The sequence below is a fragment of the Tasmannia lanceolata genome, unplaced genomic scaffold (genome assembly GCF_043159265.1).
Source record: "Tasmannia lanceolata isolate RefF3 unplaced genomic scaffold, GAP_Taslan_0.1 ptg000003l, whole genome shotgun sequence".
In the NCBI taxonomy this organism is placed as follows: Eukaryota; Viridiplantae; Streptophyta; class Magnoliopsida; order Canellales; family Winteraceae; genus Tasmannia; species Tasmannia lanceolata.
The window spans coordinates 30,473,272-30,494,987 of NW_027518680.1; the positions used below are offsets into that span (position 1 = coordinate 30,473,272).

Below are 21,716 nucleotides of genomic sequence, written 5' to 3' on the forward strand. Positions count from 1 at the left end.
CCACTTTTTTCGAACAATCTTTCGGTTCTGGAACATCGATGCGAACTGAAACGCACGTTTAGTGCGTCGCCTCCTACGTTTCGGTTCGGATCTTTTTATTTTCTTCCGGATGGTGAATTCAAACACGTCCGGTCTTTATTATGGCGGGGTGATAGTGTCGTTTGATTCGATAAACGGAATTCGTTCTGACATTTCATTTGCGGTCAAATTATAGCGGGGATTTGTTTAGATTCAGTGACGTACAGGCTATAGCGGATGAGTGTACTAGTGGATGCGAGTCATGAATCCGGTCGGAAGGTGTTTACTGGCCGTGAGCTACCCTTGGTGCACAAATATCGTTCCGACGATAACTTTTGATCCGCCCGTCAGATCGTGGCGATTCTTATATTGATTCGGGGGTACTCGGGAAGATTCATCGCGCGATGACAGCCCTGGCAGTCATCCGGCTTCCCGACATGCTCGGATCGTCCATCCGGTGTCATCTAGCAGGATTTTTTCGCACTTTCATTTAAACGGACTTCGTACGACAATGCGAGTGGAAACTCTTTATTACTTTGACAATGGAGAGGCATGCTGGGTGCGATCATACCAGCACAAATGCACTGGATCCCATCAGAACTCCGAAGTTAAGTGTGCTTGGGCGAGAGTAGTACTAGGATGGGTGACCTCCTGGGAAGTCCTCGTGTTGCACCCCTGTCACTTTTTTCGGCTATCTACCACTTTTTTCGAACAATCTTTCGGTTCTGGAACATCGATGCGAACTGAAACGCACGTTTAGTGCGTCGCCTCCTACGTTTCGGTTCGGATCTTTTTATTTTCTTCCGGATGGTGAATTCAAAGACGTCCGGTCTTTATTATGGCGGGCTGATAGTGTCGTTTGATTCGATAAACGGAATTCGTTCTGACATTTCATTTGCGGTCAAATTATAGCGGGGGTTTGTTTAGATTCAGTGACGTACAGGCTATAGCGGATGAGTGTAATAGTGGATGCGAGTCATGAATCCGGTCGGAAGGTGTTTACTGGCCGTGAGCTACCCTTGGTGCACAAATATCGTTCCGACGATAACTTTTGATCCGCCCGTCAGATCGTCGCGATTCTTATATTGATTCGGGGGTACTCGGGAAGATTAATCGCGCGATGACAGCCCTAGCGGTCATCCGGCTTCCCGACATGCTCGGATCGTCCATCCGGTGTCATCTAGCAGGATTTTTTCGCACTTTCATTTAAACGGACTTCGTACGACAATGCGAGTGGAAACTCTTTATTACTTTGACAATGGAGAGGCATGCTGGGTGCGATCATACCAGCACAAATGCACTGGATCCCATCAGAACTCCGAAGTTAAGCGTGCTTGGGCGAGAGTAGTACTAGGATGGGTGACCTCCTGGGAAGTCCTCGTGTTGCACCCCTGTCACTTTTTTCGGCTATCTACCACTTTTTTCGAACAATCTTTCGGTTCTGGAACATCGATGCGAACTGAAACGCACGTTTAGTGCGTCGCCTCCTACGTTTCGGTTCGGATCTTTTTATTTTCTTCCGGATGGTGAATTCAAACACGTCCGGTCTTTATTATGGCGGGGTGATAGTGTCGTTTGATTCGATAAACGGAATTCGTTCTGACATTTCATTTGCAGTCAAATTATAGCGGGGGTTTGTTTAGATTCAGTGACGTACAGGTTATAGCGGATGAGTGTACTAGTGGATGCGAGTCATGAATCCGGTCGGAAGGTGTTTACTGGCCGTGAGCTACCCTTGGTGCACAAATATCGTTCCGACGATAACTTTTGATCCGCCCGTCAGATCGTAGCGATTCTTATATTGATTCGGGGGTACTCGGGAAGATTAATCGCGCGATGACAGCCCTGGCGGTCATCCGGCTTCCCGACATTCTCGGATCGTCCATCCGGTGTCATCTAGCAGGATTTTTTCGCACTTTCATTTAAACGGACTTCGTACGACAATGCGAGTGGAAACTCTTTATTACTTTGACAATGGAAAGGCATGCTGGGTGCGATCATACCAGCACAAATGCACTGGATCCCATCAGAACTCCGAAGTTAAGCGTGCTTGGGCGAGAGTAGTACTAGGGTGGGTGACCTCCTGGGAAGTCCTCGTGTTGCACCCCTGTCACTTTTTTCGGCTATCTACCACTTTTTTCGAACAATCTTTCGGTTCTGGAACATCGATGCGAACTGAAACGCACGTTTAGTGCGTCGACTCCTACGTTTCGGTTCGGATCATTTTATTTTCTTCCGGATGGTGAATTCAAAGACGTCCGGTCTTTATTATGGCGAGGTGATAGTGTCGTTTGATTCGATAAACGGAATTCGTTCTGACATTTCATTTTCGGTCAAATTATAGCGGGGGTTTGTTTAGATTCAGTGACGTACAGGCTATAGCGGATGAGTGTACTAGTGGATGCGAGTCATTAATCCGGTCGGAAGGTGTTTACTGGCCGTGAGCTACCCTTGGTGCACAAATATCATTCCGACGATAACTTTTGATCCGCCCGTCAGATCGTGGCGATTATTATATTGATTCGGGGGTACTCGGGAAGATCCATCGCGCGATGACAGCCCTGGCGGTCATCCGGCTTCCCGACATGCTCGGATCGTCCATCCGGTGTCATCTAGCAGGATTTTTTCGCACTTTCATTTAAACGGACTTCGTACGACAATGCGAGTGGAAACTCTTTATTACTTTGACAATGGAGAGGCATGCTGGGTGCGATCATACCAGCACAAATGCACTGGATCCCATCAGAACTCCGAAGTTAAGCGTGCTTGGGCGAGAGTAGTACTAGGATGGGTGACCTCCTGGGAAGTCCTCGTGTTGCACCCCTGTCACTTTTTTCGGCTATCTACCACTTTTTTCGAACAATCTTTCGGTTCTGGAACATCGATGCGAACTGAAACGCACGTTTAGTGCGTCGCCTCCTACGTTTCGGTTCGGATCTTTTTATTTTCTTCCGGATGGTGAATTCAAAGACGTCCGGTCTTTATTATGGCGGGCTGATAGTGTCGTTTGATTCGATAAACGGAATTCGTTCTGACATTTCATTTGCGGTCAAATTATAGCGGGGGTTTGTTTAGATTCAGTGACGTACAGGCTATAGCGGATGAGTGTACTAGTGGATGACAGTCATGAATCCGGTCGGAAGGTGTTTACTGGCCGTGAGCTACCCTTGGTGCACAAATATCGTTCCGACGATAACTTTTGATCCGCCCGTCAGATCGTGGCGATTCTTATATTGATTCGGGGGTACTCGGGAAGATTCATCGCGCGATGACAGCCCCAGCGGTCATCCGGCTTCCCGACATGCTCGGATCGTCCATCCGATGTCATCTAGCAGGATTTTTTCGCACTTTTATTTAAACGGACTTCGTACGACAATGCGAGTGGAAACTCTTTATTACTTTGACAATGGAGAGGCATGCTGGGTGCGATCATACCAGCACAAATGCACTGGATCCCATCAGAACTCCGAAGTTAAGCGTGCTTGGGCGAGAGTAGTACTAGGATGGGTGACCTCCTGGGAAGTCCTCGTGTTGCACCCCTGTCACTTTTTTCGGCTATCTACCACTTTTTTCGAACAATCTTTCGGTTCTGGAACATCGATGCGAACTGAAACGCACATTTAGTGCGTCGCCTCCTACGTTTCGGTTCGGATCTTTTTATTTTCTTCCGGATGGTGAATTCAAAGACGTCCGGTCTTTATTATGGCGGGCTGATAGTGTCGTTTGATTCGATAAACGGAATTCGTTCTGACATTTCATTTGCGGTCAAATTATAGCGGGGGTTTGTTTAGATTCAGTGACGTACAGGCTATAGCGGATGAGTGTACTAGTGGATGAAAGTCATGAATCCGGTCGGAAGGTGTTTACTGGCCGTGAGCTACCCTTGGTGCACAAATATCGTTCCGACGATAACTTTTGATCCGCCCGTCAGATCGTGGCGATTCTTATATTGATTCGGGGGTTCTCGGGAAGATTCATCGCGCGATGACAGCCATAGCGGTCATCCGGCTTCCCGACATGCTCGGATCGTCCATCCGATGTCATCTAGCAGGATTTTTTCGCACTTTTATTTAAACGGACTTCGTACGACAATGCGAGTGGAAACTCTTTATTACTTTGACAATGGAGAGGCATGCTGGGTGCGATCATACCAGCACAAATGCACTGGATCCCATCAGAACTCCGAAGTTAAGCGTGCTTGGGCGAGAGTAGTACTAGGATGGGTGACCTCCTGGGAAGTCCTCGTGTTGCACCCCTGTCACTTTTTTCGGCTATCTACCACTTTTTTCGAACAATCTTTCGGTTCTGGAACATCGATGCGAACTGAAACGCACGTTTAGTGCGTCGCCTCCTACGTTTCGGTTAGGATCTTTTTATTTTCTTCCGGATGGTGAATTCAAAGACGTCCGGTCTTTATTATGGCGGGCTGATAGTGTCGTTTGATTCGATAAACGGAATTCGTTCTGACATTTCATTTGCGGTCAAATTATAGCGGGGGTTTGTTTAGATTCAGTGACGTACAGGCTATAGCGGATGAGTGTACTAGTGGATGAAAGTCATGAATCCGGTCGGAAGGTGTTTACTGGCCGTGAGCTACCCTTGGTGCACAAATATCGTTCCGACGATAACTTTTGATCCGCCCGTCAGATCGTGGCGATTCTTATATTGATTCGGGGGTACTCGGGAAGATTCATCGCGCGATGACAGCCCTAGCGGTCATCCGGCTTCCCGACATGCTCGGATCGTCCATCCGATGTCATCTAGCAGGATTTTTTCGCACTTTTATTTAAACGGACTTCGTACGACAATGCGAGTGGAAACTCTTTATTACTTTGACAATGGAAAGGCATGCTGGGTGCGATCATACCAGCACAAATGCACTGGATCCCATCAGAACTCCGAAGTTAAGCGTGCTTGGGCGAGAGTAGTACTAGGATGGGTGACCTCCTGGGAAGTCCTCGTGTTGCACCCCTGTCACTTTTTTCGGCTATCTACCACTTTTTTCGAACAATCTTTCGGTTCTGGAACATCGATGCGAACTGAAACGCACGTTTAGTGCGTCGCCTCCTACGTTTCGGTTCGGATCTTTTTATTTTCTTCCGGATGGTGAATTCAAAGACGTCCGGTCTTTATTATGGCGGGGTGATAGTGTCGTTTGATTCGATAAACGGAATTCGTTCTGACATTTCATTTGCGGTCAAATTATAGCGGGGGTTTGTTTAGATTCAGTGACGTACAGGCTATAGCGGATGAGTGTACTAGTGGATGCGAGTCATGAATCCGGTCGGAAGGTGTTTACTGGCCGTGAGCTACCCTTGGTGCACAAATATCGTTCCGACGATAACTTTTGATCCGCCCGTCAGATCGTGGCGATTCTTATATTGATTCGGGGGTACTCGGGAAGTTTCATCGCGCGATGACAGCCCTGGCGGTCATCCGGCTTCCCGACATGCTCGGATCGTCCATCCGGTGTCATCTAGCAGGATTTTTACGCACTTTCATTTAAACGGACTTCGTACGACAATGCGAGTGGAAACTCTTTATTACTTTGACAATGGAGAGGCATGCTGGGTGCGATCATACCAGCACAAATGCACTGGATCCCATCAGAACTCCGAAGTTAAGCGTGCTTGGGCGAGAGTAGTACTAGGATGGGTGACCTCCTGGGAAGTCCTCGTGTTGCACCCCTGTCACTTTTTTCGGCTATCTACCACTTTTTTCGAACAATCTTTCGGTTCTGGAACATCGATGCGAACTGAAACGCACGTTTAGTGCGTTGCCTCATACGTTTCGGTTCGGATCTTTTTATTTTCTTCCGGATGGTGAATTCAAAGACGTCCGGTCTTTATTATGGCGGGCTGATAGTGTCGTTTGATTCGATAAACGGAATTCGTTCTGACATTTCATTTGCGGTCAAATTATAGCGGGGGTTTGTTTAGATTCAGTGACGTACAGGCTATAGCGGATGAGTGTACTAGTGGATGCGAGTCATGAATCCGGTCGGAAGGTGTTTACTGGCCGTGAGCTACCCTTGGTGCACAAATATCGTTCCGACGATAACTTTTGATCCGCCCGTCAGATCGTGGCGATTCTTATATTGATTCGGGGGTACTCGGGAAGATTCATCGCGCGATGACAGCCCTGGCGGTCATTCGGCTTCAGACATGCTCGGATCGTCCATCCGGTGTCATCTAGCAGGATTTTTTCGCACTTTCATTTAAACGGACTTCGTACGACAATGCGAGTGGAAACTCTTTATTACTTTGACAATGGAGAGGCATGCTGGGTGCGATCATACCAGCACAAATGCACTGGATCCCATCAGAACTCCGAAGTTAAGCGTGCTTGGGCGAGAGTAGTACTAGGATGGGTGACCTCCTGGGAAGTCCTCGTGTTGCACCCCTGTCACTTTTTTCAGCTATCTACCACTTTTTTCGAACAATCTTTCGGTTCTGGAACATCGATGCGAACTGAAACGCACGTTTAGTGCGTCGCCTCCTACGTTTCGGTTCGGATCTTTTTATTTTCTTCCGGATGGTGAATTCAAAGACGTCCGGTCTTTATTATGGCGAGGTGATAGTGTCGTTTGATTCGATAAACGGAATTCGTTCTGACATTTCATTTGCGGTCAAATTATAGCGGGGGTTTGTTTAGATTCAGTGACGTACAGGCTATAGCGGATGAGTGTACTAGTGGATGCGAGTCATGAATCCGTTCGGAAGGTGTTTACTGGCCGTGAGCTACCCTTGGTGCACAAATATCGTTCCGACGATAACTTTTGATCCGCCCGTCAGATCGTCGCGATTCTTATATTGATTCGGGGGTACTCGGGAAGATTAATCGCGCGATGACAGCCCTGGCGGTCATCCGGCTTCCCGACATGCTCGGATCGTCCATCCGGTGTCATCTAGCAGGATTTTTCGCACTTTCATTTAAACGGACTTCGTACGACAATGCGAGTGGAAACTCTTTATTACTTTGACAATGGAGAGGCATGCTGGGTGCGATCATACCAGCACAAATGCACTGGATCCCATCAGAACTCCGAAGTTAAGCGTGCTTGGGCGAGAGTAGTACTAGGATGGGTGACCTCCTGGGAAGTCCTCGTGTTGCACCCCTGTCACTTTTTTCGGCTATCTACCACTTTTTTCGAACAATCTTTCGGTTCTGGAACATCGATGCGAACTGAAACGCACGTTTAGTGCGTCGCCTCCTACGTTTCGGTTCGGATCTTTTTATTTTCTTCCGGATGGTGAATTCAAAGACGTCCGGTCTTTATTATGACGGGCTGATAGTGTCGTTTGATTCGATAAACGGAATTCGTTCTGACATTTCATTTGCGGTCAAATTATAGCGGGGGTTTGTTTAGATTCAGTGACGTACAGGCTATAGCGGATGAGTGTACTAGTGGATGCGAGTCATGAATCCGGTCGGAAGGTGTTTACTGGCCGTGAGCTACCCTTGGTGCACAAATATCGTTCCGACGATAACTTTTGATCCGCCCGTCAGATCGTAGCGATTCTTATATTGATTCGGGGGTACTCGGGAAGATTAATTGCGCGGCGAGAGTAGTACTAGGATGGGTGACCTCCTGGGAAGTCCTCGTGTTGCACCCCTGTCACTTTTTTCAGCTATCTACCACTTTTTTCGAACAATCTTTCGGTTCTGGAACATCGATGCGAACTGAAACGCACGTTTAGTGCGTCGCCTCCTACGTTTCGGTTCGGATCTTTTTATTTTCTTCCGGATGGTGAATTCAAAGACGTCCGGTCTTTATTATGGCGGGGTGATAGTGTCGTTTGATTCGATAAACGGAATTCGTTCTGACATTTCATTTGCGGTCAAATTATAGCGGGGGTTTGTTTAGATTCAGTGACGTACAGGCTATAGCGGATGAGTGTACTAGTGGATGCGAGTCATGAATCCGGTCGGAAGGTGTTTACTGGCCGTGAGCTACCCTTGGTGCACAAATATCGTTCCGACGATAACTTTTGATCCGCCCGTCAGATCGTCGCGATTCTTATATTGATTCGGGGGTACTCGGGAAGATTCATCGCGCGATGACAGCCCTGGCGGTCATCCGGCTTCCAGACATGCTCGGATCGTCCATCCGGTGTCATCTAGCAGGATTTTTTCGCACTTTTATTTAAACGGACTTCGTACGACAATGCGAGTGGAAACTCTTTATTACTTTGACAATGGAGAGGCATGCTGGGTGCGATCATACCAGCACAAATGCACTGGATCCCATCAGAACTCCGAAGTTAAGCGTGCTTGGGCGAGAGTAGTACTAGGATGGGTGACCGCCTGGGAAGTCCTCGTGTTGCACCCCTGTCACTTTTTTCGGCTATCTACCACTTTTTTCGAACAATCTTTCGGTTCTGGAACATCGATGCGAACTGAAACGCACGTTTAGTGCGACGCCTCATATGTTTCGGTTCGGATCTTTTTATTTTCTTCCGGATGGTGAATTCAAATACGTCCGGTCTTTATTATGGCGGGGTGATAGTGTCGTTTGATTCGATAAACGGAATTCGTTCTGACATTTCATTTGCGGTCAAATTATAGCGGGGGTTTGTTCAGATTCAGTGACGTACAGGCTATAGCGGATGAGTGTACTAGTGGATGCGAGTCATGAATCCGGTCGGAAGGTGTTTACTGGCCGTGAGCTACCCTTGGTGCACAAATATCGTTCCGACGATAACTTTTGATCCGCCCGTCAGATCGTGGCGATTCTTATATTGATTCGGGGGTACTCGGGAAGATTCATCGCGCGATGACCGCCCTGGCGGTCATCCGGCTTCCCGACATGCTCGGATCGTCCATCCGGTGTCATGTAGCAGGATTTTTTCGCACTTTCATTTAAACGGACTTCGTACGACAATGCGAGTGGAAACTCTTTATTACTTTGACAATGGAGAGGCATGCTGGGTGCGATCATACCAGCACAAATGCACTGTATCCCATCAGAACTCCGAAGTTAAGCGTGCTTGGGCGAGAGTAGTACTAGGATGGGTGACCTCCTGGGAAGTCCTCGTGTTGCACCCCTGTCACTTTTTTCGGCTATCTACCACTTTTTTCGAACAATCTTTCGGTTCTGGAACATCGATGCGAACTGAAACGCACGTTTAGTGCGTCGCCTCCTACGTTTCGGTTCGGATCTTTTTATTTTCTTCCGGATGGTGAATTCAAACACGTCCGGTCTTTATTATGGCGGGGTGATAGTGTCGTTTGATTCGATAAACGGAATTCGTTCTGACATTTCATTTGCGGTCAAATTATAGCGGGGATTTGTTTAGATTCAGTGACGTACAGGCTATAGCGGATGAGTGTACTAGTGGATGCGAGTCATTAATCCGGTCGGAAGGTGTTTACTGGCCGTGAGCTACCCTTGGTGCACAAATATCGTTCCGACGATAACTTTTGATCCGCCCGTCAGATCGTGGCGATTCTTATATTGATTCGGGGGTACTCGGGAAGATTCATCGCGCGATGACAGCCTTGGCGGTCATCCGGCTTCCCGACATGCTCGGATCGTCCATCCGGTGTCATCTAGCAGGATTTTTTCGCACTTTCATTTAAACGGACTTCGTACGACAATGCGAGTGGAAACTCTTTATTACTTTGACAATGGAGAGGCATGCTGGGTGCGATCATACCAGCACAAATGCACTGGATCCCATCAGAACTCCGAAGTTAAGTGTGCTTGGGCGAGAGTAGTACTAGGATGGGTGACCTCCTGGGAAGTCCTCGTGTTGCACCCCTGTCACTTTTTTCGGCTATCTACCACTTTTTTCGAACAATCTTTCGGTTCTGGAACATCGTTGCGAACTGAAACGCACGTTTAGTGCGTCGCCTCCTACGTTTCGGTTCGGATCTTTTTATTTTCTTCCGGATGGTGAATTCAAAGACGTCCGGTCTTTATTATGGCGGGCTGATAGTGTCGTTTGATTCGATAAACGGAATTCGTTCTTACATTTCATTTGCGGTCAAATTATAGCGGGGGTTTGTTTAGATTCAGTGACGTACAGGCTATAGCGGATGAGTGTACTAGTGGATGCGAGTCATGAATCCGGTCGGAAGGTGTTTACTGGCCGTGAGCTACCCTTGGTGCACAAATATCGTTCCGACGATAACTTTTGATCCGCCCGTCAGATCGTGGCGATTCTTATATTGATTCGGGGGTACTCGGGAAGATTCATCGCGCGATGACAGCCCTAGCGGTCATCCGGCTTCCCGACATGCTCGGATCGTCCATCCGATGTCATCTAGCAGGATTTTTTCGCACTTTTATTTAAACGGACTTCGTACGACAATGCGAGTGGAAACTCTTTATTACTTTGACAATGGAGAGGCATGCTGGGTGCGATCATACCAGCACAAATGCACTGGATCCCATCAGAACTCCGAAGTTAAGCGTGCTTGGGCGAGAGTAGTACTAGGATGGGTGACCTCCTGGGAAGTCCTCGTGTTGCACCCCTGTCACTTTTTTCGGCTATCTACCACTTTTTTCGAACAATCTTTCGGTTCTGGAACATCGATGCGAACTGAAACGCACGTTTAGTGCGACGCCTCCTACGTTTCGGTTCCGATCTTATTATTTTCTTCCGGATGGTGAATTAAAATACGTCCGGTCTTTATTATGGCGGGGTGATAGTGTCGTTTGATTCGATAAACGGAATTCGTTCTGACATTTCATTTGCGGTCAAATTATAGCGGGGGTTTGTTTAGATTCAGTGACGTACAGGCTATAGCGGATGAGTGTACTAGTGGATGCGAGTCATGAATCCGGTCGGATGGTGTTTACTGGCCGTGAGCTACCCTTGGTGCACAAATATCGTTCCGACGATAACTTTTGATCCGCCCGTCAGATCGTGGCGATTCTTATATTGATTCGGGGGTACTCGGGAAGATTCATCGCGCGATGACAGCCCTGGCGGTCATCCGGCTTCCCGACATGCTCGGATCGTCCATCCGGTGTCATCTAGCAGGATTTTTTCGCACTTTCATTTAAACGGACTTCGTACGACAGTGCGAGTGGAAACTCTTTATTACTTTGACAATGGAGAGGCATGCTGGGTGCGATCATACCAGCACAAATGCACTGGATCCAATCAGAACTCCGAAGTTAAGCGTGCTTGGGCGAGAGTAGTACTAGGATGGGTGACCTCCTGGGAGGTCCTCGTGTTGCACCCCTGTCACTTTTTTCGGCTATCTACCACTTTTTTCGAACAATCTTTCGGTTCTGGAACATCGATGCGAACTGAAACGCACGTTTAGTGCGTCGCCTCCTACGTTTCGGTTCGGATCTTTTTATTTTCTTCCGGATGGTGAATTCAAACACGTCCGGTCTTTATTATGGCGGGGTGATAGTGTCGTTTGATTCGATAAACGGAATTCGTTCTGACATTTCATTTGCGGTCAAATTATAGCGGGGATTTGTTTAGATTCAGTGACGTACAGGCTATAGCGGATGAGTGTACTAGTGGATGCGAGTCATGAATCCGGTCGGAAGGTGTTTACTGGCCGTGAGCTACCCTTGGTGCACAAATATCGTTCCGACGATAACTTTTGATCCGCCCGTCAGATCGTGGCGATTCTTATATTGATTCGGGGGTACTCGGGAAGATTCATCGCGCGATGACAGCCCTGGCAGTCATCCGGCTTCCCGACATGCTCGGATCGTCCATCCGGTGTCATCTAGCAGGATTTTTTCGCACTTTCATTTAAACGGACTTCGTACGACAATGCGAGTGGAAACTCTTTATTACTTTGACAATGGAGAGGCATGCTGGGTGCGATCATACCAGCACAAATGCACTGGATCCCATCAGAACTCCGAAGTTAAGTGTGCTTGGGCGAGAGTAGTACTAGGATGGGTGACCTCCTGGGAAGTCCTCGTGTTGCACCCCTGTCACTTTTTTCGGCTATCTACCACTTTTTTCGAACAATCTTTCGGTTCTGGAACATCGATGCGAACTGAAACGCACGTTTAGTGCGTCGCCTCCTACGTTTCGGTTCGGATCTTTTTATTTTCTTCCGGATGGTGAATTCAAAGACGTCCGGTCTTTATTATGGCGGGCTGATAGTGTCGTTTGATTCGATAAACGGAATTCGTTCTGACATTTCATTTGCGGTCAAATTATAGCGGGGGTTTGTTTAGATTCAGTGACGTACAGGCTATAGCGGATGAGTGTAATAGTGGATGCGAGTCATGAATCCGGTCGGAAGGTGTTTACTGGCCGTGAGCTACCCTTGGTGCACAAATATCGTTCCGACGATAACTTTTGATCCGCCCGTCAGATCGTCGCGATTCTTATATTGATTCGGGGGTACTCGGGAAGATTAATCGCGCGATGACAGCCCTAGCGGTCATCCGGCTTCCCGACATGCTCGGATCGTCCATCCGGTGTCATCTAGCAGGATTTTTTCGCACTTTCATTTAAACGGACTTCGTACGACAATGCGAGTGGAAACTCTTTATTACTTTGACAATGGAGAGGCATGCTGGGTGCGATCATACCAGCACAAATGCACTGGATCCCATCAGAACTCCGAAGTTAAGCGTGCTTGGGCGAGAGTAGTACTAGGATGGGTGACCTCCTGGGAAGTCCTCGTGTTGCACCCCTGTCACTTTTTTCGGCTATCTACCACTTTTTTCGAACAATCTTTCGGTTCTGGAACATCGATGCGAACTGAAACGCACGTTTAGTGCGTCGCCTCCTACGTTTCGGTTCGGATCTTTTTATTTTCTTCCGGATGGTGAATTCAAACACGTCCGGTCTTTATTATGGCGGGGTGATAGTGTCGTTTGATTCGATAAACGGAATTCGTTCTGACATTTCATTTGCAGTCAAATTATAGCGGGGGTTTGTTTAGATTCAGTGACGTACAGGTTATAGCGGATGAGTGTACTAGTGGATGCGAGTCATGAATCCGGTCGGAAGGTGTTTACTGGCCGTGAGCTACCCTTGGTGCACAAATATCGTTCCGACGATAACTTTTGATCCGCCCGTCAGATCGTAGCGATTCTTATATTGATTCGGGGGTACTCGGGAAGATTAATCGCGCGATGACAGCCCTGGCGGTCATCCGGCTTCCCGACATTCTCGGATCGTCCATCCGGTGTCATCTAGCAGGATTTTTTCGCACTTTCATTTAAACGGACTTCGTACGACAATGCGAGTGGAAACTCTTTATTACTTTGACAATGGAAAGGCATGCTGGGTGCGATCATACCAGCACAAATGCACTGGATCCCATCAGAACTCCGAAGTTAAGCGTGCTTGGGCGAGAGTAGTACTAGGGTGGGTGACCTCCTGGGAAGTCCTCGTGTTGCACCCCTGTCACTTTTTTCGGCTATCTACCACTTTTTTCGAACAATCTTTCGGTTCTGGAACATCGATGCGAACTGAAACGCACGTTTAGTGCGTCGACTCCTACGTTTCGGTTCGGATCATTTTATTTTCTTCCGGATGGTGAATTCAAAGACGTCCGGTCTTTATTATGGCGAGGTGATAGTGTCGTTTGATTCGATAAACGGAATTCGTTCTGACATTTCATTTTCGGTCAAATTATAGCGGGGGTTTGTTTAGATTCAGTGACGTACAGGCTATAGCGGATGAGTGTACTAGTGGATGCGAGTCATTAATCCGGTCGGAAGGTGTTTACTGGCCGTGAGCTACCCTTGGTGCACAAATATCATTCCGACGATAACTTTTGATCCGCCCGTCAGATCGTGGCGATTATTATATTGATTCGGGGGTACTCGGGAAGATCCATCGCGCGATGACAGCCCTGGCGGTCATCCGGCTTCCCGACATGCTCGGATCGTCCATCCGGTGTCATCTAGCAGGATTTTTTCGCACTTTCATTTAAACGGACTTCGTACGACAATGCGAGTGGAAACTCTTTATTACTTTGACAATGGAGAGGCATGCTGGGTGCGATCATACCAGCACAAATGCACTGGATCCCATCAGAACTCCGAAGTTAAGCGTGCTTGGGCGAGAGTAGTACTAGGATGGGTGACCTCCTGGGAAGTCCTCGTGTTGCACCCCTGTCACTTTTTTCGGCTATCTACCACTTTTTTCGAACAATCTTTCGGTTCTGGAACATCGATGCGAACTGAAACGCACGTTTAGTGCGTCGCCTCCTACGTTTCGGTTCGGATCTTTTTATTTTCTTCCGGATGGTGAATTCAAAGACGTCCGGTCTTTATTATGGCGGGCTGATAGTGTCGTTTGATTCGATAAACGGAATTCGTTCTGACATTTCATTTGCGGTCAAATTATAGCGGGGGTTTGTTTAGATTCAGTGACGTACAGGCTATAGCGGATGAGTGTACTAGTGGATGACAGTCATGAATCCGGTCGGAAGGTGTTTACTGGCCGTGAGCTACCCTTGGTGCACAAATATCGTTCCGACGATAACTTTTGATCCGCCCGTCAGATCGTGGCGATTCTTATATTGATTCGGGGGTACTCGGGAAGATTCATCGCGCGATGACAGCCCCAGCGGTCATCCGGCTTCCCGACATGCTCGGATCGTCCATCCGATGTCATCTAGCAGGATTTTTTCGCACTTTTATTTAAACGGACTTCGTACGACAATGCGAGTGGAAACTCTTTATTACTTTGACAATGGAGAGGCATGCTGGGTGCGATCATACCAGCACAAATGCACTGGATCCCATCAGAACTCCGAAGTTAAGCGTGCTTGGGCGAGAGTAGTACTAGGATGGGTGACCTCCTGGGAAGTCCTCGTGTTGCACCCCTGTCACTTTTTTCGGCTATCTACCACTTTTTTCGAACAATCTTTCGGTTCTGGAACATCGATGCGAACTGAAACGCACATTTAGTGCGTCGCCTCCTACGTTTCGGTTCGGATCTTTTTATTTTCTTCCGGATGGTGAATTCAAAGACGTCCGGTCTTTATTATGGCGGGCTGATAGTGTCGTTTGATTCGATAAACGGAATTCGTTCTGACATTTCATTTGCGGTCAATTTATAGCGGGGGTTTGTTTAGATTCAGTGACGTACAGGCTATAGCGGATGAGTGTACTAGTGGATGAAAGTCATGAATCCGGTCGGAAGGTGTTTACTGGCCGTGAGCTACCCTTGGTGCACAAATATCGTTCCGACGATAACTTTTGATCCGCCCGTCAGATCGTGGCGATTCTTATATTGATTCGGGGGTACTCGGGAAGATTCATCGCGCGATGACAGCCATAGCGGTCATCCGGCTTCCCGACATGCTCGGATCGTCCATCCGATGTCATCTAGCAGGATTTTTTCGCACTTTTATTTAAACGGACTTCGTACGACAATGCGAGTGGAAACTCTTTATTACTTTGACAATGGAGAGGCATGCTGGGTGCGATCATACCAGCACAAATGCACTGGATCCCATCAGAACTCCGAAGTTAAGCGTGCTTGGGCGAGAGTAGTACTAGGATGGGTGACCTCCTGGGAAGTCCTCGTGTTGCACCCCTGTCACTTTTTTCGGCTATCTACCACTTTTTTCGAACAATCTTTCGGTTCTGGAACATCGATGCGAACTGAAACGCACGTTTAGTGCGTCGCCTCCTACGTTTCGGTTAGGATCTTTTTATTTTCTTCCGGATGGTGAATTCAAAGACGTCCGGTCTTTATTATGGCGGGCTGATAGTGTCGTTTGATTCGATAAACGGAATTCGTTCTGACATTTCATTTGCGGTCAAATTATAGCGGGGGTTTGTTTAGATTCAGTGACGTACAGGCTATAGCGGATGAGTGTACTAGTGGATGAAAGTCATGAATCCGGTCGGAAGGTGTTTACTGGCCGTGAGCTACCCTTGGTGCACAAATATCGTTCCGACGATAACTTTTGATCCGCCCGTCAGATCGTGGCGATTCTTATATTGATTCGGGGGTACTCGGGAAGATTCATCGCGCGATGACAGCCCTAGCGGTCATCCGGCTTCCCGACATGCTCGGATCGTCCATCCGATGTCATCTAGCAGGATTTTTTCGCACTTTTATTTAAACGGACTTCGTACGACAATGCGAGTGGAAACTCTTTATTACTTTGACAATGGAAAGGCATGCTGGGTGCGATCATACCAGCACAAATGCACTGGATCCCATCAGAACTCCGAAGTTAAGCGTGCTTGGGCGAGAGTAGTACTAGGATGGGTGACCTCCTGGGAAGTCCTCGTGTTGCACCCCTGTCACTTTTTTCGGCTATCTACCACTTTTTTCGAACAATCTTTCGGTTCTGGAACATCGATGCGAACTGAAACGCACGTTTAGTGCGTCGCCTCCTACGTTTCGGTTCGGATCTTTTTATTTTCTTCCGGATGGTGAATTCAAAGACGTCCGGTCTTTATTATGGCGGGGTGATAGTGTCGTTTGATTCGATAAACGGAATTCGTTCTGACATTTCATTTGCGGTCAAATTATAGCGGGGGTTTGTTTAGATTCAGTGACGTACAGGCTATAGCGGATGAGTGTACTAGTGGATGCGAGTCATGAATCCGGTCGGAAGGTGTTTACTGGCCGTGAGCTACCCTTGGTGCACAAATATCGTTCCGACGATAACTTTTGATCCGCCCGTCAGATCGTGGCGATTCTTATATTGATTCGGGGGTACTCGGGAAGTTTCATCGCGCGATGACAGCCCTGGCGGTCATCCGGCTTCCCGACATGCTCGGATCGTCCATCCGGTGTCATCTAGCAGGATTTTTACGCACTTTCATTTAAACGGACTTCGTACGACAATGCGAGTGGAAACTCTTTATTACTTTGACAATGGAGAGGCATGCTGGGTGCGATCATACCAGCACAAATGCACTGGATCCCATCAGAACTCCGAAGTTAAGCGTGCTTGGGCGAGAGTAGTACTAGGATGGGTGACCTCCTGGGAAGTCCTCGTGTTGCACCCCTGTCACTTTTTTCGGCTATCTACCACTTTTTTCGAACAATCTTTCGGTTCTGGAACATCGATGCGAACTGAAACGCACGTTTAGTGCGTTGCCTCATACGTTTCGGTTCGGATCTTTTTATTTTCTTCCGGATGGTGAATTCAAAGACGTCCGGTCTTTATTATGGCGGGCTGATAGTGTCGTTTGATTCGATAAACGGAATTCGTTCTGACATTTCATTTGCGGTCAAATTATAGCGGGGGTTTGTTTAGATTCAGTGACGTACAGGCTATAGCGGATGAGTGTACTAGTGGATGCGAGTCATGAATCCGGTCGGAAGGTGTTTACTGGCCGTGAGCTACCCTTGGTGCACAAATATCGTTCCGACGATAACTTTTGATCCGCCCGTCAGATCGTGGCGATTCTTATATTGATTCGGGGGTACTCGGGAAGATTCATCGCGCGATGACAGCCCTGGCGGTCATTCGGCTTCCAGACATGCTCGGATCGTCCATCCGGTGTCATCTAGCAGGATTTTTTCGCACTTTCATTTAAACGGACTTCGTACGACAATGCGAGTGGAAACTCTTTATTACTTTGACAATGGAGAGGCATGCTGGGTGCGATCATACCAGCACAAATGCACTGGATCCCATCAGAACTCCGAAGTTAAGCGTGCTTGGGCGAGAGTAGTACTAGGATGGGTGACCTCCTGGGAAGTCCTCGTGTTGCACCCCTGTCACTTTTTTCGGCTATCTACCACTTTTTTCGAACAATCTTTCGGTTCTGGAACATCGATGCGAACTGAAACGCACGTTTAGTGCGTCGCCTCCTACGTTTCGGTTCGGATCTTTTTATTTTCTTCCGGATGGTGAATTCAAAGACGTCCGGTCTTTATTATGGCGGGGTGATAGTGTCGTTTGATTCGATAAACGGAATTCGTTCTGACATTTCATTTGCGGTCAAATTATAGCGGGGGTTTGTTTAGATTCAGTGACGTACAGGCTATAGCGGATGAGTGTACTAGTGGATGCGAGTCATGAATCCGGTCGGAAGGTGTTTACTGGCCGTGAGCTACCCTTGGTGCACAAATATCGTTCCGACGATAACTTTTGATCCGCCCGTCAGATCGTCGCGATTCTTATATTGATTCGGGGGTACTCGGGAAGATTAATCGCGCGATGACAGCCCTGGCGGTCATCCGGCTTCCCGACATGCTCGGATCGTCCATCCGGTGTCATCTAGCAGGATTTTTTCGCACTTTCATTTAAACGGACTTCGTACGACAATGCGAGTGGAAACTCTTTATTACTCTGACAATGGAGAGGCATGCTGGGTGCGATCATACCAGCACAAATGCACTGGATCCCATCAGAACTCCGAAGTTAAGCGTGCTCGGGCGAGAGTAGTACTAGGATGGGTGACCTCCTGGGAAGTCCTCGTGTTGCACCCCTGTCACTTTTTTCGGCTATCTACCACTTTTTTCGAACAATCTTTCGGTTCTGGAACATCGATGCGAACTGAAACGCACGTTTAGTGCGTCGACTCCTACGTTTCGGTTCGGATCTTTTTATTTTCTTCCGGATGGTGAATTCAAAGACTTCCGGTCTTTATTATGGCGAGGTGATAGTGTCGTTTGATTCGATAAACGGAATTCGTTCTGACATTTCATTTGCGGTCAAATTATAGCGGGGGTTTGTTTAGATTCAGTGACGTACAGGCGATAGCGGATGAGTGTACTAGTGGATGCGAGTCATGAATCCGGTCGGAAGGTGTTTACTGGCCGTGAGCTACCCTTGGTGCACAAATATCGTTCCGACGATAACTTTTGATCCGCCCGTCAGATCGTGGCGATTCTTATATTGATTCGGGGGTACTCGGGAAGATCCATCGCGCGATGACAGCCCTGGCGGTCATCCGGCTTCCCGACATGCTCGGATCGTCCATCCGGTGTCATCTAGAAGGATTTTTTCGCACTTTCATTTAAACGGACTTCGTACGACAATGCGAGTGGAAACTCTTTATTACTTTGACAATGGAGAGGCATGCTGGGTGCGATCATAACAGCACAAATGCACTGGATCCCATCAGAACTCCGAAGTTAAGCGTGCTTGGGCGAGAGTAGTACTAGGATGGGTGACCTCCTGGGAAGTCCTCGTGTTGCACCCCTGTCACTTTTTTCGGCTATCTACCACTTTTTTCGAACAATCTTTCGGTTCTGGAACATCGATGCGAACTGAAACGCACGTTTAGTGCGTCGCCTCCTACGTTTCGGTTCGGATCTTTTTATTTTCTTCCGGATGGTGAATTCAAAGACGTCCGGTCTTTATTATGGCGAGGTGATAGTGTCGTTTGATTCGATAAACGGAATTCGTTCTGACATTTCATTTGCGGTCAAATTATAGCGGGGGTTTGTTTAGATTCAGTGACGTACAGGCTATAGCGGATGAGTGTACTAGTGGATGCGAGTCATGAATCCGGTCGGAAGGTGTTTACTGGCCGTGAGCTACCCTTGGTGCACAAATATCGTTCCGACGATAACTTTTGATCTGCCCGTCAGATCGTAGCGATTCTTATATTGATTCGGGGGTACTCGGGAAGATTAATCGCGCGATGACAGCCCTGGCGGTCATCCGGCTTCCCGACATGCTCGGATCGTCCATCCGGTGTCATCTAGCAGGATTTTTTCGCACTTTCATTTAAACGGACTTCGTACGACAATGCGAGTGGAAACTCTTTATTACTCTGACAATGGAGAGGCATGCTGGGTGCGATCATACCAGCACAAATGCACTGGATCCCATCAGAACTCCGAAGTTAAGCGTGCTTGGGCGAGAGTAGTACTAGGATGGGTGACCTCCTGGGAAGTCCTCGTGTTGCACCCCTGTCACTTTTTTCGGCTATCTACCACTTTTTTCGAACAATCTTTCGGTTCTGGAACATCGATGCGAACTGAAACGCACGTTTAGTGCGTCGCCTCCTACGTTTCGGTTCGGATCTTTTTATTTTCTTCCGGATGGTGAATTCAAAGACGTCCGGTCTTTATTATGGCGGGGTGATAGTGTCGTTTGATTCGATAAACGGAATTCGTTCTGACATTTCATTTGCGGTCAAATTATAGCGGGGGTTTGTTTAGATTCAGTGACGTACAGGCTATAGCGGATGAGTGTACTAGTGGATGCGAGTCATGAATCCGGTCGGAAGGTGTTTACTGGCCGTGAGCTACCCTTGGTGCACAAATATCGTTCCGACGATAACTTTTGATCCGCCCGTCAGATCGTAGCGATTCTTATATTGATTCGGGGGTACTCGGGAAGATTAATCGCGCGATGACAGCCCTGGTGGTCATCCGGCTTCCCGACATGCTCGGATCGTCCATCCGGTGTCATCTAGCAGGATTTTTTCGCACTTTCATTTAAACGGACTTCGTACGACAATGCGAGTGGAAACTCTTTATTACTTTGACAATGGAAAGGCATGCTGGGTGCGATCATACCAGCACAAATGCACTGGATCCCATCAGAACTCCGAAGTTAAGCGTGCTTGGGCGAGAGTAGTACTAGGATGGGTGACCTCCTGGGAAGTCCTCGTGTTGCACCCCTGTCACTTTTTTCAGCTATCTACCACTTTTTTCGAACAATCTTTCGGTTCTAGAACATCGATGCGAACTGAAACGCACGTTTAGTGCGTCGCCTCCTACGTTTCGGTTCGGATCTTTTTATTTTCTTCCGGATGGTGAATTCAAAGACGTCCGGTCTTTATTATGGCGAGGTGATAGTGTCGTTTGATTCGATAAACGGAATTCGTTCTGACATTTCATTTGCGGTCAAATTATAGCGGGGGTTTGTTTAGATTCAGTGACGTACAGGCTATAGCGGATGAGTGTACTAGTGGATGCGAGTCATGAATCCGTTCGGAAGGTGTTTACTGGCCGTGAGCTACCCTTGGTGCACAAATATCGTTCCGACGATAACTTTTGATCCGCCCGTCAGATCGTCGCGATTCTTATATTGATTCGGGGGTACTCGGGAAGATTAATCGCGCGATGACAGCCCTGGCGGTCATCCGGCTTCCCGACATGCTCGGATCGTCCATCCGGTGTCATCTAGCAGGATTTTTCGCACTTTCATTTAAACGGACTTCGTACGACAATGCGAGTGGAAACTCTTTATTACTCTGACAATGGAGAGGCATGCTGGGTGCGATCATACCAGCACAAATGCACTGGATCCCATCAGAACTCCGAAGTTAAGCGTGCTTGGGCGAGAGTAGTACTAGGATGGGTGACCTCCTGGGAAGTCCTCGTGTTGCACCCCTGTCACTTTTTTCGGCTATCTACCACTTTTTTCGAACAATCTTTCGGTTCTGGAACATCGATGCGAACTGAAACGCACGTTTAGTGCGTCGCCTCCTACGTTTCGGTTCGGATCTTTTTATTTTCTTCCGGATGGTGAATTCAAAGACGTCCGGTCTTTATTATGGCGAGGTGATAGTGTCGTTTGATTCGATAAACGGAATTCGTTCTGACATTTCATTTGCGGTCAAATTATAGCGGGGGTTTGTTTAGATTCAGTGACGTACAGGCTATAGCGGATGAGTGTACTAGTGGATGCGAGTCATGAATCCGGTCGGAAGGTGTTTACTGGCCGTGAGCTACCCTTGGTGCACAAATATCGTTCCGACGATAACTTTTGATCCGCCCGTCAGATCGTCGCGATTCTTATATTGATTCGGGGGTACTCGGGAAGATTAATCGCGCGATGACAGCCCTGGCGGTCATCCGGCTTCCCGACAT

The 21,716-nt window shown here is 47.9% G+C and overlaps 29 non-coding genes across 29 annotated transcripts; all 29 read left to right on the forward strand.

Annotated features, from left to right (window-relative positions):
* The first annotated feature begins 575 nt into the window (after positions 1–575).
* LOC143874834 (5S ribosomal RNA) lies at positions 576–694 on the forward strand. Its single transcript, XR_013249502.1, has one exon. It is a non-coding gene; the product is annotated as a 5S ribosomal RNA (ribosomal RNA).
* Positions 695–1,291: 597 nt separating this feature from the next.
* LOC143871504 (5S ribosomal RNA) lies at positions 1,292–1,410 on the forward strand. The gene has a single exon (XR_013246268.1). It is a non-coding gene; the product is annotated as a 5S ribosomal RNA (ribosomal RNA).
* A 597-nt stretch (positions 1,411–2,007) lies between these two features.
* On the forward strand, positions 2,008–2,126 carry LOC143872908 (5S ribosomal RNA). The gene has a single exon (XR_013247634.1). It is a non-coding gene; the product is annotated as a 5S ribosomal RNA (ribosomal RNA).
* A 597-nt stretch (positions 2,127–2,723) lies between these two features.
* Positions 2,724–2,842, forward strand: LOC143871505 (5S ribosomal RNA). The gene has a single exon (XR_013246269.1). It is a non-coding gene; the product is annotated as a 5S ribosomal RNA (ribosomal RNA).
* A 597-nt stretch (positions 2,843–3,439) lies between these two features.
* Positions 3,440–3,558, forward strand: LOC143871506 (5S ribosomal RNA). The gene has a single exon (XR_013246270.1). It is a non-coding gene; the product is annotated as a 5S ribosomal RNA (ribosomal RNA).
* Positions 3,559–4,155: 597 nt separating this feature from the next.
* Positions 4,156–4,274, forward strand: LOC143871508 (5S ribosomal RNA). The gene has a single exon (XR_013246271.1). It is a non-coding gene; the product is annotated as a 5S ribosomal RNA (ribosomal RNA).
* Positions 4,275–4,871: 597 nt separating this feature from the next.
* LOC143871509 (5S ribosomal RNA) lies at positions 4,872–4,990 on the forward strand. The gene has a single exon (XR_013246272.1). It is a non-coding gene; the product is annotated as a 5S ribosomal RNA (ribosomal RNA).
* Positions 4,991–5,587: 597 nt separating this feature from the next.
* On the forward strand, positions 5,588–5,706 carry LOC143871510 (5S ribosomal RNA). Its single transcript, XR_013246273.1, has one exon. It is a non-coding gene; the product is annotated as a 5S ribosomal RNA (ribosomal RNA).
* Positions 5,707–6,302: 596 nt separating this feature from the next.
* Positions 6,303–6,421, forward strand: LOC143871511 (5S ribosomal RNA). The gene has a single exon (XR_013246274.1). It is a non-coding gene; the product is annotated as a 5S ribosomal RNA (ribosomal RNA).
* Positions 6,422–7,017: 596 nt separating this feature from the next.
* On the forward strand, positions 7,018–7,136 carry LOC143871512 (5S ribosomal RNA). The gene has a single exon (XR_013246275.1). It is a non-coding gene; the product is annotated as a 5S ribosomal RNA (ribosomal RNA).
* Positions 7,137–8,231: 1,095 nt separating this feature from the next.
* Positions 8,232–8,350, forward strand: LOC143872923 (5S ribosomal RNA). Its single transcript, XR_013247648.1, has one exon. It is a non-coding gene; the product is annotated as a 5S ribosomal RNA (ribosomal RNA).
* A 597-nt stretch (positions 8,351–8,947) lies between these two features.
* LOC143874504 (5S ribosomal RNA) lies at positions 8,948–9,066 on the forward strand. The gene has a single exon (XR_013249182.1). It is a non-coding gene; the product is annotated as a 5S ribosomal RNA (ribosomal RNA).
* A 597-nt stretch (positions 9,067–9,663) lies between these two features.
* Positions 9,664–9,782, forward strand: LOC143870246 (5S ribosomal RNA). The gene has a single exon (XR_013245032.1). It is a non-coding gene; the product is annotated as a 5S ribosomal RNA (ribosomal RNA).
* Positions 9,783–10,379: 597 nt separating this feature from the next.
* On the forward strand, positions 10,380–10,498 carry LOC143871513 (5S ribosomal RNA). The gene has a single exon (XR_013246276.1). It is a non-coding gene; the product is annotated as a 5S ribosomal RNA (ribosomal RNA).
* A 597-nt stretch (positions 10,499–11,095) lies between these two features.
* On the forward strand, positions 11,096–11,214 carry LOC143874473 (5S ribosomal RNA). Its single transcript, XR_013249152.1, has one exon. It is a non-coding gene; the product is annotated as a 5S ribosomal RNA (ribosomal RNA).
* A 597-nt stretch (positions 11,215–11,811) lies between these two features.
* LOC143870362 (5S ribosomal RNA) lies at positions 11,812–11,930 on the forward strand. The gene has a single exon (XR_013245144.1). It is a non-coding gene; the product is annotated as a 5S ribosomal RNA (ribosomal RNA).
* Positions 11,931–12,527: 597 nt separating this feature from the next.
* On the forward strand, positions 12,528–12,646 carry LOC143871515 (5S ribosomal RNA). Its single transcript, XR_013246278.1, has one exon. It is a non-coding gene; the product is annotated as a 5S ribosomal RNA (ribosomal RNA).
* Positions 12,647–13,243: 597 nt separating this feature from the next.
* LOC143872909 (5S ribosomal RNA) lies at positions 13,244–13,362 on the forward strand. The gene has a single exon (XR_013247635.1). It is a non-coding gene; the product is annotated as a 5S ribosomal RNA (ribosomal RNA).
* Positions 13,363–13,959: 597 nt separating this feature from the next.
* Positions 13,960–14,078, forward strand: LOC143871516 (5S ribosomal RNA). The gene has a single exon (XR_013246279.1). It is a non-coding gene; the product is annotated as a 5S ribosomal RNA (ribosomal RNA).
* Positions 14,079–14,675: 597 nt separating this feature from the next.
* LOC143871517 (5S ribosomal RNA) lies at positions 14,676–14,794 on the forward strand. Its single transcript, XR_013246280.1, has one exon. It is a non-coding gene; the product is annotated as a 5S ribosomal RNA (ribosomal RNA).
* Positions 14,795–15,391: 597 nt separating this feature from the next.
* Positions 15,392–15,510, forward strand: LOC143871518 (5S ribosomal RNA). The gene has a single exon (XR_013246281.1). It is a non-coding gene; the product is annotated as a 5S ribosomal RNA (ribosomal RNA).
* A 597-nt stretch (positions 15,511–16,107) lies between these two features.
* LOC143871519 (5S ribosomal RNA) lies at positions 16,108–16,226 on the forward strand. The gene has a single exon (XR_013246282.1). It is a non-coding gene; the product is annotated as a 5S ribosomal RNA (ribosomal RNA).
* A 597-nt stretch (positions 16,227–16,823) lies between these two features.
* LOC143871521 (5S ribosomal RNA) lies at positions 16,824–16,942 on the forward strand. The gene has a single exon (XR_013246284.1). It is a non-coding gene; the product is annotated as a 5S ribosomal RNA (ribosomal RNA).
* A 597-nt stretch (positions 16,943–17,539) lies between these two features.
* On the forward strand, positions 17,540–17,658 carry LOC143871522 (5S ribosomal RNA). Its single transcript, XR_013246285.1, has one exon. It is a non-coding gene; the product is annotated as a 5S ribosomal RNA (ribosomal RNA).
* Positions 17,659–18,255: 597 nt separating this feature from the next.
* On the forward strand, positions 18,256–18,374 carry LOC143873090 (5S ribosomal RNA). Its single transcript, XR_013247812.1, has one exon. It is a non-coding gene; the product is annotated as a 5S ribosomal RNA (ribosomal RNA).
* A 597-nt stretch (positions 18,375–18,971) lies between these two features.
* On the forward strand, positions 18,972–19,090 carry LOC143874194 (5S ribosomal RNA). Its single transcript, XR_013248882.1, has one exon. It is a non-coding gene; the product is annotated as a 5S ribosomal RNA (ribosomal RNA).
* A 597-nt stretch (positions 19,091–19,687) lies between these two features.
* Positions 19,688–19,806, forward strand: LOC143871523 (5S ribosomal RNA). The gene has a single exon (XR_013246286.1). It is a non-coding gene; the product is annotated as a 5S ribosomal RNA (ribosomal RNA).
* A 597-nt stretch (positions 19,807–20,403) lies between these two features.
* On the forward strand, positions 20,404–20,522 carry LOC143871524 (5S ribosomal RNA). The gene has a single exon (XR_013246287.1). It is a non-coding gene; the product is annotated as a 5S ribosomal RNA (ribosomal RNA).
* A 596-nt stretch (positions 20,523–21,118) lies between these two features.
* LOC143871525 (5S ribosomal RNA) lies at positions 21,119–21,237 on the forward strand. Its single transcript, XR_013246288.1, has one exon. It is a non-coding gene; the product is annotated as a 5S ribosomal RNA (ribosomal RNA).
* The last annotated feature ends 479 nt before the right edge of the window (positions 21,238–21,716 follow it).